Here is a 15786-nt window from a genome sequence, read left to right on the forward strand (position 1 = left end):
TCATATGTGTACCAAGTTTGGTGTAAATTGCTCCAGGCATTCCAGATTTATGCTCTATGCTGTAATGCTCTATGCTACTGCCTCACCACTAGGGGTGCTAGCATGGGCGTAGCTACCATAGGTGCAGGGAGTGCAGCTGCTATGGGGCCCAGAGCTGAGAGGGGCCACCTTCCCTGTCACAGTTACATGTTTTATATACAGGGCGTAGATGCAGGTAGTGCAGCTGCTATGGGGCTCAGAGCTGAGAGGGGCCACCTTCCCTGTCACAGTTACATGTGTTATATACAAGGGCGTAGCTACCATAGGTGCAGGGAGTGCAGCTGCTATGGGGCCCAGAGCTGAGAGGGGCCACCTTCCCTGTCACAGTTACATGTGTTATATACAGGGCGTAGCTACCATAGGTGCAGGGAGTGCAGCTGCTATGCGGCCCAGAGCTGAGAGGGGCCCACCTTTCCTGTCACAGTTACATGTGTTATATACAGGGCGTAGCTACCATAGGTGCAGGGAGTGCAGCTGCTATGGGGCTCAGAGCTGAGAGGGGCCCACCTTCCCTGTCACAGTTACATGTGTTATATACAGGGCGTAGCTACCATAGGTGCAGGGAGTGCAGCTGCTATGGGGCCCAGAGCTGAGAGGGGCCCACCTTGCCTGTCACTGTTACATGTGTTGTATACATTTCCACCTTTGGGTGGTACATAGGGGCACTTTCAAACCTTTGCCTTTCAGCCTACAATACAGATGGAGCCTCGCTCATCTAGCCTTCTCTGCTGCACCTAGGTGCACCAAGGCTTATTAGCATAAACCTTTCATCTATTGTTCTCAGCTGCAATACATTACAGAGAGAACAATACAGCAGGGGATTAAATCATTACAGCAGGGGATTAAGTCCGACAGCACTGGCTCACTTAATCCTATGAAAGGGATAGATGAGCAGGGCTTCATCTGTATATCTAGTTACACCCCTGGACCTGCTCATTGTACTGTGGTATAAAATGAACTGGAGTGCATTATAATGTTACAGTAATATGTATAATGTTACACACAGTAATATGAACTGGGCCACTGTAATGTGGCATAATATGGACTGGGGACACTATCTAGTAATGTGCATTAAGGCTGGGGTACTGTATTGCATAATGTGCGCTGGCAGCCCTACAATGTGACATACTCAGGGCCGGTTCAAGGGCGCAGAGCGCCCCGGGCAGGAAAGGGGCGTGGCCTAATACAGGGGGCGTGGTGAGTCACGCCCCCTGTACATTGAAAGCGCCGCTTGAATGCTGAGCGGTGCGCGATGACGTCATCGCGCACCGCACAGCAAAAGGTCCTCTCCACGAAGAGAAACTAGACGCTATGCGTCTAGTTCCCTTCGTGGAGAGGACCTTTGCTGTGCGGTGCGCGATGACGTCATCGCGCACCGCTCAGCAGTTACTCTCCACGAAGGGAAACTAGACGCATAGCGTCTAGTTCCCTTTACAGGAGGCGCCGGGGACGGCAGCGGGCAGCGGAGGCGGACGGGGGACACAGCGGGCAGCAGTGGCGGATCTTGCCACGGTGCGGCGCCCTCCGGATGGCGCCAGCGCCCTCCGGAAGGCGGCGCCCCGGGCAAAAGTCCTGCTTGCCCGTGGCAAGAACCGCCACTGGACATACTATGGTATATAAAAGAAACTAGGGCACTATTATGGGGCTTACAATGAAGAATTGCTGGAGAGAACTATCTCTCTAGAAGCATTGGGATAGGGACCATTCAAAATGTTGCTATGGGGCCCTCAAAGTTCTGGCTACGCCCCTGGGTGCTAGGGGTGTATTACCCCCACAGTTTTTGTTCCCAGATTGTAAATCATTTGTGTACTAAGTTTGGTGTAAACTGGGCCAGGCATTCCGGAGTTATGCTGCCTCCTGACATACCCTGTGCTGCTGTCCCACCCCTAGGGCATAGTTGCCTACCCTCCCTCATTCTGCATGAGTCTCCCTGAAATAGTAGCAATCTCCCTGACTCCCTCAATAGACCAGCAATCTCCCTGATTGCATCTTAACCCATTATATAGCTGTTACATTCTTGGGGGGGGGGGGGAATAAATCAGATATATACATTCAAATGGGGATCATCGGTGCCATTTTCCTGCATTGGGAATAAGAAACAATGATCCCTATGGCTACATGCATTTTAAATAAGGTTTCTCGTGGTCACTTACAGTATATGGAACCTCTTCAATACACAAACAAATCCTGCAAAATATCAGTGTATTTTCTTCAACAAGTAGATCTTACTAACTTTGGGGCTCATTTACATTTGGATGTAAGTCATTTTCATGACACGCCTCTCCGATGTAGCAGTACACGTCCGCGCTGATAGGTGTCACTGTCACAATCTCCCTGAAATGCTTTTTCAAAAGTAGGCAAGTATGCCCTAGGGGTGCTGGGGGTGTCTTACCCCCACAATGTTTGTTCCCAGATTGTAAATCATATGTGTACCAAGTTTGGTGTAAATTGGCATTCCGGAGTTATGCTGGAACATACATATACACATACATACATACATACATACATACTGTACATACACACACCCATTTTTTTGCGATTTCCATGGATGGACAGTGACATTTGTAAAACCAGTTCTTAGCAAGCACCTGGGACCTAAGGAGAAGTTACCTATCAAGTTTCAAAATTGTAGGCCTTGAGATTTCGTCATGAGTCAATCAGTCATTCTCCTTTTTTGCCTTTTCTATATATAGATGTGGAATCCTGGAGTTCAGTCTTCCATCTGAAACCTCACTATACATGGGCCTAATTCAGACCTGAGCCTTTGAGAGAGATAAAGTACCAACCAATCAGCTCCTAACTGTCATGTCACAGGCTGTGTTTGAAAAATGACACTTGGAGGAGCTGGTTGGTTGGTACTTTATCTCTTTCCAATGCTTAGCACTGCTGCCCCCCAAGTGTCTTAAACCATTTGCTAGAATAAAAGAGGGGAATGTGTACAACAATTCGAGCTTCAAGCAAATGTCATGCAGATTCCTCTCTGAAATTAATTCTGCCTCGCTTTATGCTAACTTGGCAGTTATCCATTGCAAACATCACCTCTCTTTCTCTGACGTCCTAGTGGATGCTGGGTACTCCGTAAGGACCATGGGGTATAGACGGGCTCCGCAGGAGACTGGGCACTCTTAAAAGAAAGATTAGGTACTATATCTGGTGTGCACTGGCTCCTCCCTCTATGCCCCTCCTCCAGACCTCAGTTAGTATCTGTGCCCGGCCTGAGCTGGATGCACACTAGGGGCTCTCCTGAGCTTCCTAGAAAAGAAAGTATTTGTTAGGTTTTTTATTTTCAGTGAGATCTGCTGGCAACAGACTCACTGCTACGTGGGACTGCGGGGAAAGAAGCGAACCTACCTGCTTGCAGCTAGCTTGGGCTTCTAATGCTACTGAACACCATTAGCTCCAGAGGGATCGAACACAGGCCCAGTCCTCGGTCGTCCGGTCCCGGAGCCGCGCCGCCGTCCCCCTTGCAGAGCCAGAAGAACGAAGAGAAGTTGAAAATCGGCGGCTGAAGACTCCGGTCTTCATTAAGGTAGCGCACAGCACTGCAGCTGTGCGCCATTGCTCCCTTAGCACACCACACACTCCGGTCACTGATGGGTGCAGGGCGCTAGGGGGGGGCGCCCTGGGCAGCAATTAGATTACCTTACTTGGCGAAAAGCACATAATACAGTCTGATAAACTGTGTATGTGCATTAACCCCCGCCATTAAAGTACATAAAAGGACAGAAGCCCGCCGCTGAGGGGGCCGGGCCTTCTTCCTCAGCACACCGGCGCCATTTTCTCTTCACAGCTCAGCTGGAAGGAAGCTCCCCAGGCTCTCCCCTGCAGGATCCTGGTACACAAAGGGTAAAAAAGAGAGGGGGGGCACATAAATTTAGGCGCAAAACTGTGTATATAAGCTGCTATAGGGGAAAAATCACTCAGTATAGTGTACATCCCTGTATTATATAGCGCTGTGGTGTGTGCTGGCATACTCTCTCTCTATCTCTCCAAAGGGCCTGGTGGGGGAACTGTCTTCAAATAGAGCATCCCCTGTGTGTGTGGTGTGTCGGTACGCGTGTGTCGACATGTCTGAGGTAAAAGCATACTTGCCTACCTGACCCTCTCCATGAGGGAGAAAATGCTCTGTTCCTGGACTTTCCTGGTAATGTATGATTGCCATCACCTGTGGTGAAACACCTTTCTTATCAATTAATAAGCTCACCACAGGTGATGGCAATCATACATTACCAGGAAAGTCCAGGAACAGAGCATTTTCTCCCTCATGGAGAGGGTCAGGTAGGCAAGTATGGGTAAAAGGCTCCTCTAAGGAGGTGATAGAGCGGATATGTGTGTGGGAGGGTGTCTCCGTCGACAACGCCGACACCTGTTTGGATATGTGTAAGTGCTGAGGTAAAATTATTGCACAAAAGGTTAGGGAACAGAAAGGAAATCTACCCTGGTCTGTCCCTATGTCACAGAGTCCTTCAGAGTCTCTCTATGTTCACTATCCAAAATAACAAAGTATCGACACGGAGTTTAACTCCACTGTCGACTACGATAATGCAAAGTTACAGCCAAGAGGGCTAAAAGATATTCAATATATGATTATTGGAATAAAAGATGATTTGCATATCACTGATGACTCATCTGTCCCTGACACGAGAGTACACATGTTAAGGGGAAGAATGCTGAGGTAAATTTCCCTCCTCTCATGAGGAAAAAGAGCGGGAATCTCCAGACAAGAGACGGCAGCTTCCCACAAGAGAATTCTCAGGCTGTATCCTTTCCCCACTAGGGCCAGGATGTGTTGAGAATCTTCCCCTTGGGTGTCCTGTTTGCACTAGCTATTCTCAGGGATCCTGCAGATAGTGTGCACATTCTAGTATACTACCCAGACCGGCGATTGTGCCGGCATGGGTTTATAGCGCTGTGGCAGCGTGGACAGGTACCTTATCAGCAGAGATTGAGACCCTAGTATGCATATAAATATTTTAAGATGCTGTCTTAAGTGATAGATATATAATTATAAAGCATGCCCAGAGGGACATGAGTATACTGGGTCCTAGAGACAAAAGCTATGTCGATTTCTGCTTGACGTGTCCTGTAGAATATACATTGGACAGATGATGCCGACTTAAGAGGCATTTGGAAGGCTGAGGATTGTGTGGAGAAAGGTTCTCGGGCCTGGTCTCCACAGCTATAGCTGGTAATTCTGATATTTTGCCTTATATTCCTGCACAGCCTAGGAAAGCACGACATTATTAAATGCAGCTTTTCGAATAAAGAAACAAGAAAGTCTGAGGTGCGTCCTTTCTTGTCAGAGCCGGGGGCAGAGGAAAGAAGCTGTACAACACAGCTAGTCCCCAGGAACAGAAGTCCTCCCCGGCCTCTACAAAAATCCACCGCATGTCGCTGGGGCTCCACAGGCGGAGCTAGGCCCGGTGGGGACACGCCTTCGTAAGTTCAGCCACAAGTGGGTTCACTCCCTGTTAGATCCCTGAGCAATAGAAATTGTATCGCAGGGATACAGGCTGGACTGTGAGAAGATGCCCCCTCACCGAGGACCCGGCGGGCTTCCCCCGAAGAGAGGGAGCCAGTGTTAACTGCAATTCGTAAATTGTATCTTCAACAGGTGGTGGTCAAGGGTCCCCTCCTTCAACAAGAGGGTGTTATTATTCGACCATGTTATAATCCCGAAACCAGACGGTTCGGTTAGACCCATATTGTATTAAAATCCCTGAACATATACCTGAAAAGGTTCAGGTTCAAGATGTTATCGCTAAGAGCGGTCATTGCAAGCCTGAAATTAATCGGGACAGAAGGGATGCATACCTTCGGGTCCCCATTTATTCACCTCATCAGGCGTACCTCAGAATTGCGGTACGGGATTGTCATTACCAATTTCACCAAGGTAATGGCGGATATGATGGTGCTCATGCGGAAGCAAGGTGTCACTATTATCACATACTTGGATGATCTCCTCATAAAAGCGAGATCAAGAGAGCAGTTGCTGGACAGCGTATCACCTTCTCTGGAAGTGAAACGGCAACACGACTGGATTCTATATATTCCGAAGTCGCAGTTGGTTCCTACAGCTCATCTGCCTCGCCTAGGCATGATCCTAGACACAGACCAGAAGAGGGTTTATCTCCCGATACAGAGAGCTCAGGAGCTCATGACACTGGTCAGGAATCCATTGAAAACCAAAACAGGTGTCAGTGCATCACTGCACTCGAGTCCTGGGAAGGATGATGGCATCATACGAGGCCATCCCCTTCGGCTGGTTCCATGCAAGGACAATGGAACTTACTGGACAAGTGGTCCGGATCACATCTTCAGATGCATCGGTTAATCACCCTATCCCCCAGGGCCAGGGTGTCTCTCCTGTGGTGGCTGCGGAGTGCTCACCTTCTCGAGGGCCGCAGATTCGGCATTCAGGACTGGGTCCTGGTGACCACGGATGCAAGCCTCCGAGGGTGGGGGGCAGTTACACAGGGAAGAAAATTCCAAGGTTTGTGGTCAAGCCAACAGACTTGCCTTCACATCAATATCCTGGAACTAAGGGCCATATACAACGCCCTAAGTCAAGCCGAGTTCCTGCTTCGCGACCAACCGGTTCTGATCCAGTCAGACCGCAGGGGCTCATGTAAACCGCCAGGGCGGCACAAGGAGCAGGGTGGCGAGGGTAGAAGCCACCAGAATTCTTCGCTGGGCGGAGAATCAAGTAAGCGCACTGTCAGCAGTGTTCATTCCGGGAGTGGACACGACCTCCACCCGGGAAAGTGGTGACTTTATCAGGAAGTCTTCACGCAGTTTTGCAAATTGATGGAAACTGCCTCAGGTGGACTACATGGCGTCCCACCTCAATAAAAAGATAAAAAAGGTTTTACGCTGGGTCAAGGGACTCTCAGGCGATAGCTGTGGTCGCACTAGTAACACCGTGGGTGTTCCAGTCGGTCTATATATTCCCTCCTCTTCCTCTCAGACCCAAGGGCTGAGAATTGTAATAAACGGAGGAGTGTGAACAATATTCTTTGCTCCGGATTGGCCAAGAAGGACTCGGTACCCGGAACTGCAAGAAATGCTCTCAGAGGACCCATGGCCTCTGCCTCTCAGTCAGGACATGTTGCAACAGGGACCCTGTCGGATCCAAGACTTACCGCGGCTGCGTTGGACGGCATGGCGGTTGAACGCCGGATCCTAGCGGAAAAGGGCATTCCGGATGCAGTTATTCCTACGCTGATAAAGGCTAGGAAAGACGTGACAGCAAGACTTTTTCACTGTATATGGCGAAAATAGGTTGCTTGGTGTGTGGCCGGGAAGGCCCTATAGAGGAATTCCAGGGGGGTCGATTCCTGCACTTCCTACAGTCAGGAGTGACTATGGGCCTGAAATTAGGATCCATAGAGGCCAAGATTTCGGCCCTATCCCTTTTTCTCTCAAAAAGAACTGGCTTCACTGCCTGAAGTTCGGACGTTGTTACAGGGGTGCTGCATATTCAGCCCCTTTTGTGCCTCCAGTGGCACCTTGGGATCTTAACGTGTGTTGGATTCCTAAAATCCCACTGGTTTGAGCCACTTAAGACCGTGGAGCTAAAATATCTCACGTGGAAAGTGGTCATGCTTTTGGCCTTAGCTTGGACTAGGCGTGTGTCAGAATTGGCGGCTTTGTCATGTAAAAGCCCATATCTGATCTTCCATATGGAAAGGGCAGAATGGAGGACTCGTCCCCAATTTCTCCCTAAGGTGGTATCATCGTTTCATTTGAACCAACCTATTGTGGTGCCTGCGGCTACTAGGGACTTGGAGGATTCCAAGTTGCTGGACGTAGTCCGGGCCCTGAAACTTTATGTTTCCAGGACGGCTAGAGTCAGAAAAACTGACTCGCTATTTATCCTGCATGCACCCAACAAGCTGGGTGCTCCTGCTTCAAAGCAGACTATTGCTCGCTGGATCTGTAGCACGATTCAGCTTGCACATTCTGCGGCTGGACTGCCGCATCCTAAATTAGTAAAAGCCCATTCCACGAGGAAGGTGGGCTCTTCTCGGGCGGCTGCCCGAGGGGTCTCGGCTTTACAACTTTGCCGAGCTGCTACTTGGTCGGGTTCAAACACTTTTGCAAAATTCTACAAGTTTGATACCCTGGCTGAGGAGGACTTTGAGTTTGCTCATTCGGTGCTGCAGAGTCATCCGCACTCTCCCGCCCGTTTGGGAGCTTTGGTATAATCCCCATGGTCCTTACGGAGTACCCAGCATCCACTAGGACGTCAGAGAAAATAAGAATTTACTCACCGGTAATTCTATTTCTCGTAGTCCGTAGTGGATGCTGGGAGCCCGTCCCAAGTGCGGACTCTCTGCAATACATGTATATAGTTATTGCTTAACTAAAGGGTTATTGTATCTGTTGAGAGAGGCTCAGTTATTGTTCATACTGTTAACTGGGTATAGTTATCACAAGTTGTACGGTGTGATTGGTGTGGCTGGTATGAGTCTTACCCTGGATTCCAAATCCTTTCCTAGTAATGTCAGCTCTTCCGGGCACAGTTTCCCTAACTGAGGTCTGGAGGAGGGGCATAGAGGGAGGAGCCAGTGCACACCAGATATAGTACCTAATCTTTCTTTTAAGAGTGCCCAGTCTCCTGCGGAGCCCGTCTATACCCCATGGTCCTTACGGAGTACCCAGCATCCACTACGGACTACGAGAAATAGAATTACCGGTGAGTAAATTCTTATTTTCTCATGGTACACGTAATGGGTAGGGACCAGGGGCGTTTCTACAGAGGAGGTGGCCCGTGTGCACCTCCGGGTGGCCCCCCTCCTCTGTACGGCGCTGTAGACTCCAGCATTGTGCCGGAGTCTACTGCGCATGCGCGAGCCTCCGGAAACATGGCGCCCTCCATGATCCGGAGACCAATTTGGCTACTACGCATGCGCGGCTGCCATTTTGCCTGCGATTTCCGCCGCTGGACTCCGGAATGGTAAGTATTAAAATGGTTGCAGTGTGTGCGGTGTGGGCCCCCCTGGACCCAGGGGCCCGTGTGCAGCGCACACATTGCACCCATTATAGAAACGCCAATGGTAGGGACCTATAGAGATGGGTGACAGGCCACGCTTTGATGAGACACAAGTAGGGTTGCTACGTCATCCCTTTAATTCTGGACACATATTAATTACACAGGTTCTGTGACTGATTAAAACCAGGTGAAATGGAGTCTTGAAGTCAGCCAGCCACAGGACCTGTGTAATTAATATGTGTCCAGAATTAAAGGGATGAGGTGGCAACCCTAGACACAAGTGCAGGGCTGGATTAAGCGCCTTGGGGGTGTCCGGGGCACTAAAGACAGGTGGGCGCTAGCGGAAGTGGTGGTGGTGGGGGGTGGGGGTGGTATATTAGATTGTGCATACCTCCCAACGTGACCCATTACAGGAGGGACAAAATGCTCTGTTCCTGGACTTCCCTCTTAATTTAGGATTGGCCTCACCTGCTTTAAACAGGTTAATTGATTAAAAAAGGTGTTTCAACACAGGTGAGGGCAATTTTAAATTGAGAGGGAAGTCCTGGAGCAGAGCATTCTGTCCCTCCAGGAGAGGGTCATGTTGGGAGGTATGAAATTCTATGTTTCTATTATTTGCCCTCTAGAAATCCAAGTAACTTAAGCCATAAACAGGACTAAATCAAGCAGGTCTGATATGGCTTTTTCCCTTCTTTGCACATTGAGGCGCACTTGTGTTTTTTATGTAGGTTCCTACTCACAGCTGAAAGTGGGTGAGTACCTTGATTTGCAGTAGTTGGACTAACCATTTGCATTGTGTGGTGCAGTGTGTAAACAATTACATTTCAGCTTTCAGAAACTGCTCGCACAATGGGCCTAATTCAGGTTTGATCGCAGTGTGCGTTTCAACCGGAATTATTGAGAAAAAATAAGATTTTACTCACCGGTAAATCTATTTCTCGTAGTCCGTAGTGGATGCTGGGGACTCCGTAAGGACCATGGGGAATAGCGGCTCCGCAGGAGACTGGGCACAGCTAAGAAAGATTTAGGACTACCTGGTGTGCACTGGCTCCTCCCACTATGACCCTCCTCCAGACTTCAGTAAGGATACTGTGCCCGGAAGAGCTGACACAATAAGGAAGGATTTTGAATCGCGGGTAAGACTCATACCAGCCACACCAATCACACCGTATAACTCGTGATAATATACCCAGTTAACAGTATGAACACAACAGAGCCTCTCAAAAGATGGCTCAACAATAACCCTTGTAGTTAACAATAACTATATACAAGTATTGCAGACAGTCCGCACTTGGGACGGGCGCCCAGCATCCACTACGGACTACGAGAAATAGATTTACCGGTGAGTAAAATCTTATTTTCTCTGACGTCCTAGTGGATGCTGGGGACTCCGTAAGGACCATGGGGATTATACCAAAGCTCCCAAACGGGCGGAAGAGTGCGGATGACTCTGCAGCACCGAATGAGAGAACTCAAGGTCCTCCTCAGCCAGGGTATCAAATTTGTAGAATTTTGCAAACGTGTTTGCCCCTGACCAAGTAGCAGCTCGGCAAAGTTGTAAAGCCGAGACCCCTCGGGCAGCCGCCCAAGAAGAGCCCACTTTCCTCGTGGAATGGGCTTTTACAGATTTAGGCTGCGGCAGGCCAGCCACAGAATGCGCAAGCTGAATTGTGCTACAAATCCAGCGAGCAATAGTCTGCTTTGAAGCAGGAGCACCCATCTTGTTTGGTGCATACAGGATAAATAGCGAGTCAGTCTTCCTGACTCCAGCCGTCCTGGAAACATAAATTTTCAAGGCCCTGACTACGTCCAGTAACTTGGAGTCCTCCAAGTCCCTAGTAGCCGCAGGCACCACGATAGGTTGGTTCAAGTGAAAAGCTGATACCACCTTAGGAAGAAACTGGGGACGAGTCCTCAATTCTGCCCTATCCATATGGAAAATCAAATAGGGGCTTTTACATGACAAAGCCGCCAATTCTGACACCCGCCTTGCCGAAGCCAAGGCCAAAAGCATGACCACTTTCCATGTGAGATATTTTAAATCCACGGTTTTGAGTGGCTCAAACCAATGTGACTTTAGGAAACCCAACACCACGTTGAGGTCCCACGGTGCCACTGGAGGCACAAAAGGAGGCTGAATATGCAGCACTCCCTTGACAAATGTCTGAACTTCAGGCAGTGAAGCCAGTTCTTTTTGGAAGAAAATCGACAGAGCCGAAATCTGGACCTTAATGGAACCCAGTTTTAGGCCCATAGTCACCCCTGACTGTAGGAAGTGCAGAAATCGACCTAGCTGGAATTCCTCCGTTGGGGCCTTCCTGGCCTCACACCACCCAACATATTTTCGCCATATGCGGTGATAATGTACGGTTACATCTTTTCTAGCTTTAATAAGCGTAGGAATGACTTCCTCCGGAATACCCTTTTCTTTTAGGATCCGGTGTTCAACCGCCATGCCGTCAAACGCAGCCGCGGTAAGTCTTGGAACAGACAGGGCCCCTGCAGCAGCAGGTCCTGTCTGAGCGGCAGAGGCCATGGGTCCTCTGAGATTAATTCTTGAAGTTCCGGGTACCAAGACCTTCTTGGCCAATCTGGAACAATGAGAATAGTTCTTACTCCTCTTTTCTTTATTATCCTCAGTACCTTGGGTATGAGAGGAAGAGGAGGGAACACATAAACCGACCGGTACACCCACGGTGTCACTAGAGCGTCCACAGCTATCGCCTGAGGGTCTCTTGACCTGGCGCAATATTTCTCTAGCTTTTTGTTCAAGTGGGACGCCATCATGTCCACCTGTGGCTTTTCCCAACGGTTTACAATCAGTTGGAAGACTTCTGGATGAAGTCCCCACTCTCCCGGGTGGAGGTCGTGCCTGCTAAGGAAGTCTGCTTCCCAGTTGTCCACTCCCGGAATGAACACTGCTGATAGTGCTAACACGTGATTTTCCGCCCATCGGAGAATCCTTGTGGCTTCTGCCATCGCCGTCCTGCTTCTTGTGCCGCCCTGTCGATTTACATGGGCGACTGCCGTGATGTGGTCTGACTGGATCAGAACCGGCTGGTTTTGAAGCAGGGGCTTTGCTTGACTTAGGGCATTGTAAATGGCCCTCAGTTCCAGAACATTTATGTGTAGGGAAGTCTCCTGACTTGACCAAAGCCCTTGGAAGTTTCTTCCCCGTGTGACTGCACCCCAGCCCCGAAGGCTGGCATCCGTGGTCACCAGGACCCAGTCCTGTATGCCGAATCTGCGGCCCTCTCTGAGATGAGCACTCTGCAGCCACCACAGCAGAGACACCCTGGTCCTTGGAGACAGGGTTATCAACCGATGCATTTGAAGATGCGATCCGGACCATTGGTCCAACAGGTCCCACTGAAAGGTTCTGGCATGGAACCTGCCGAATGGAATCGCTTCGTAGGAAGCTACCATCTTTCCCAGGACTCGCGTGCAATGATGCACCGACACCTGTTTTGGTTTCAGGAGGCCTCTCACTAGAGACGACAGCTCCTTGGCTTTCTCCTCTGGGAGAAACACTTTTTTCTGGACTGTGTCCAGAATCATCCCCAGGAACAGTAGACGTGTCGCCGGAACCAGCTGAGACTTTGGAATATTCAGAATCCAACCGTGCTGGTGTAGCACCTCCTGAGATAATGCTACGCCGACCAACAACTGCTCTCTGGACCTCGCCCTTATCAGGAGATCGTCCAAGTATGGGATAATTAAAACTCCCTTTTTCCGAAGGAGTATCATCATTTCGGCCATTACCTTGGTAAATTTACTGTTGTTCTAATTGTAAAGCGCAACGGAATATGCTGCGCTATATAAGAAACTGTTAATAAATAAATAAATACCCTCGGTGCCGTGGACAGGCCGAACGGCAACGTCTGGAATTGGTAATGACAATCCTGTACCACAAATCTGAGGTACTCCTGGTGAGGATGGTAAATGGGGACATGCAGGTAAGCATCCTTGATGTCCAGAGATACCATGTAATCTCCCTCTTCCAGGCTTGCAATAACCGCCCTAAGCGATTCCATCTTGAACTTGAATTTTCTTAAATATGTGTTCAAGGATTTCAAATTTAAAATGGGTCTCACCGAACCGTCCGGTTTCGGTACCACAAACATTGTGGAATAGTAACCCCGTCCTTGTTGAAGTAGAGGCACCTTGACTATCACCTGCTGGGAATACAGCTTGTGAATTGCCTCTAACACAGCCTCCCTTTCTGAAGGAGTCGTTGGTAAGGCAGATTTGAGGAAACGGCGGGGGGGGGGGATGTCTCGAATTCCAGCCTGTACCCCTGAGATACCACTTGAAGGATCCAGGGATCTACCTGTGAGCGAGCCCACTGATTGCTGAAGTTTTTGAGACGGCCCCCCACCGTACCTGGCTCCGCCTGCTGAGCCCCAGCGTCATGCGGCGGACTTAGCAGAAGAAGCGGGGGAGGACTTTTGTTCCTGGAAAGTGGCTGTATGCTGCAGCTTTTTTCCCCTACCTCTGCCTCTGGGCAGAAAGGACGCGCCTCTACCCCGTCTGCTCTTTTGGGGGCGAAAGGACTGCACCTGATAATACGGTGCTCTCTTTGGTTGTGAGGGGACATGTGGCAAAAATGCTGACTTCCCAGCTGTTGCTGTGGACACTAAGTCTGAAAGACCATCCCCGAACAACTCCTCACCCTTATAAGGCAAAACTTCCATGTGCCTTTTAGAATCTGCATCACCTGTCCACTGCCGGGTCCATAACCCTCTCCTGGCACAAATGGACAGTGCACTTATTTTTGATGCCAGCCGGCAAATATCCCTCTGTGCATCTCTTATGTAAAAGACAGCGTCTTTAATATGCTCTACGTTTAGCAATATAGTGTCCCTGTCTAGGGTGTCAATGTTTTCTGACAGGGAGTCTGACCATGCAGCTGCTTTGTCAGCAGGTTCCTTTAGGGCGGCCGTTTCCTGGGACGGCAGTGCCACCTTTTTTGATAAGCGCGTAAGTGCTTTATCCACCCTAGGGGGTGTTTCCCAACGTGACCTATCCTCTGGCGGGAAAGGGTACGCCATTAGTAATTTTTTTTAAATTACCAATTTTTTATCGGGGGAAGCCCACGCTAGTTCACACACTTCATTCAATTCTTCAGAAGGGGGAAAAACTACTGGTAGTTTTTTCTCCCCAAACATAATACCCTTTTTTGTGGTACCTGGGGTCACCTCAGAAATGTGTAAAACATTTTTCATTGCCTCAATCATATAACGAGTGGCCCTATTGGACATTACATTAGTCTCTTCGTCGTCGACACTGGTATCAGTATCCGTGTCGACATCTGCGTCTGCCATCTGAGGTAGCAGGCGTTTTAGAGCCCCTGATGACTTTTGAGACGTCTGGGCAGGCACGGGCTGAGAAGCCGGCTGCCCCGCATTTGGCATGTCGTCAAATTTTTTATGTAAGGAGTCGACGCTTTCGCGTAATTCCTTCCACAAGTCCATCCACTCCGGTGTCTGCCCCGCAGGGGGTGACAACACATTTATAGGCACCTGCTCCTCCTCCACATAAGTCTCCTCATCAAACATGTCGACACAGCCGTACCGACACACCGCACACACACAGGGAATGCTCTGACAGAAGACAGGACCCCACAAAGCCCTTTGGGGAGACAGAGAGAGAGAGTATGCCAGCACACACCAGAGCGCTATATAAATCAGGGATTAACTAAATTATATCCCCTTATAGCTGCTATATGTATATTGCGCCTAAATTTAGTGCCCCCCCTCTCTTTTTTACCCTTTTCTGTAGTGTAGACTGCAGGGGAGAGCCAGGGAGCTTCCTTCCAGCGGAGCTGTGAGGGAGAAATGGCGCCAGTGTGCTGAGGGAGATAGCTCCGCCCCTTTTTCGGCTGACTTTTCTCCCGCTTTTTTATGGATTCTGGCAGGGGTATTTATCACATATATAGCCTCTGGGGCTATATATTGTGATATATTTGCCAGCCAAGGTGTATTTATTGCTTCTCAGGGCGCCCCTACCCCCCAGCGCCCTGCACCCTCAGTGACCGGAGTGTGAAGTGTGTATGAGGAGCAATGGCGCACAGCTGCAGTGCTGTACGCTACCTTGGTGAAGACTGATGTCTTCTGCCGCCGATTTTCCAGATTCTTCTTGCTTCTGGCTCTGTAAGGGGGCCGGCGGCGCGGCTCCGGGACCGAACACCAATGGCCGGTTCCATGCGGTCGATCCCTCTGGAGCTAATGGTGTCCAGTAGCCTAAGAAGCGCAAGCTACCACCAGTTAGGTAGGTTCGCTTCTTCTCCCCTTAGTCCCTCGCTGCAGTGAGTCTGTTGCCAGCAGATCTCACTGTAAAATAAAAAACCTAAAATATACTTTCTCTCTAGGAGCTCAGGAGAGCCCCTAGTGTGCATCCAGCTCAGCCGGGCACAGGATTCTAACTGAAGTCTGGAGGAGGGTCATAGTGGGAGGAGCCAGTGCACACCAGGTAGTCCTAAATCTTTCTTAGCTGTGCCCAGTCTCCTGCGGAGCCGCTATTCCCCATGGTCCTTACGGAGTCCCCAGCATCCACTAGGACGTCAGAGAAATATGTGGGCGCATGCGCATTTTCGGAGGGGGAGTGGTGTGCAGAAAATGCGATCGCCTCTGCCTGTCAATCAGGCAGAGGCGGTGGCAGGGCGGGGGGCAACGCTTTTCTAGGGAGGAGACGGAGTGTTGCGGGGGTGGAGCCGGACGAACAGGAGCAGTGCATCGCGAACGGGGGCATGA

Source organism: Pseudophryne corroboree, chromosome 3 (genome assembly GCF_028390025.1).
Source record: "Pseudophryne corroboree isolate aPseCor3 chromosome 3, aPseCor3.hap2, whole genome shotgun sequence".
NCBI lineage: Eukaryota > Metazoa > Chordata > Amphibia > Anura > Myobatrachidae > Pseudophryne > Pseudophryne corroboree.